The sequence below is a fragment of the Schistocerca nitens genome, chromosome 2 (assembly GCF_023898315.1).
Source record: "Schistocerca nitens isolate TAMUIC-IGC-003100 chromosome 2, iqSchNite1.1, whole genome shotgun sequence".
NCBI lineage: Eukaryota > Metazoa > Arthropoda > Insecta > Orthoptera > Acrididae > Schistocerca > Schistocerca nitens.
The window spans coordinates 381,484,834-381,486,147 of record NC_064615.1 but is presented as its reverse complement, the minus strand read 5'-3'; the positions used below and the strand labels follow the sequence as shown (position 1 = coordinate 381,486,147).

Sequence of the window (1,314 nt, the reverse complement as noted above, 5' to 3'; positions counted from 1 at the left end):
TGCCGCGATATAAGCAACACGGTTCGAAAGACAATTAAAGAAACCTATGCAGGAGCAGTCGTCGCACGAATCAATAAAATGTCGAGCGCCAAGCTATGGCGGCCTAATGTCAAAATTATGGTAGAGTGAAAGTGGGGAACCTGAATGAAAAATGCTCCTATCATAGCACAAAAAAGGCGAATATGTCCTGAGAAGAATTATCACTCACTCCGTCTTCAGGCCACAAGTGGCCCATCGGGACCACCCGACCGCCGTGTCATTCTCAGATGAGGATGCGGGTAGGAGGGGCGTGTGGTCAGCACACCGCTCTCCCGGTCGTTGTGATGGTTTTCTTTGACCGCAGCCGCTACTATTCGGTCGAGTAGCTCCTCAGTTGGCATCACGAGGCTGAGTGCACCCAGAAAAATGGCGACAGCACATGGCGGCCCGGATGGTCACGCATCCAAGTGCCGACCACGCCCGACAGCGCTTAACTTCGGTGATCTCACGGGAACCGGTGTATCCACTGCGGCAAGGCCGTTGCCCCTGAGAAGACTTAGGACTGCAAGAAACGGGAACTAGCTTTTCGATTTGTCCAATATGTTAAAGACACTTAAAACATCTTGACATAATCGCACTTTTTGGAGTTACCCTACTTCCGCAGCGTAGTGAGCAAGGTGATGGCACACCTGCATCTTGCAATTTACAAAGTAGAGTCAGTAGAGTCCCAGATCCTATGTCCAAAGTACAGAGGATTCGCCGGCTATAGTAAACATTATTAATAATAAAAGGCTGAAGAGCATATGTAATAGCTGAGGGTATAAAATTTCTGGCGGTGGATTTGTTTGGAAGGGTGTCATCATGTATCATGTTACTTCACTTGACACGATGCATTGCGTTACATTGCATGTGACTAATATTAACAAGTCAAAAAGCGCAAACATGTCAAGATGGTTCAAACGGTTCAAATACCTCTAAGCACTATGGGACTTTACATCTGAAGTCATCAGTCCCATAGACTTAGAACTACTTACACCTAACTAACGTAAGGACATCACACACATCCCTGCCCGAGGCAGGATTCGGACCTGCGACCGCAGCAGCCGATTTGTTCCGGACTGAAGCGCCTAGAACCGCTCGGCCACCGCGGCCGGCCATGTCAAGATGTTTTAATTTAAATGTCTATGAAGCTGCCATATAAGTGGAAAACTAGTCCCCTTCTTTTAAACCCCTAACTCTGTTAAGGACATATTCGCCTTTTGTTTGTACGGATAGGAGTATTTTTCATCCGGTTTTATTATGATGCTAATTTATTCCTATGTGGGCAGGAGTCAA

The 1,314-nt window shown here is 47.0% G+C and overlaps 1 pseudogene; it reads right to left on the bottom strand.

Annotated features, from left to right (window-relative positions):
• Positions 1-406: 406 nt before the first annotated feature.
• On the bottom strand, positions 407-524 carry LOC126237828 (5S ribosomal RNA; annotated as a pseudogene).
• Positions 525-1,314: the final 790 nt, after the last annotated feature.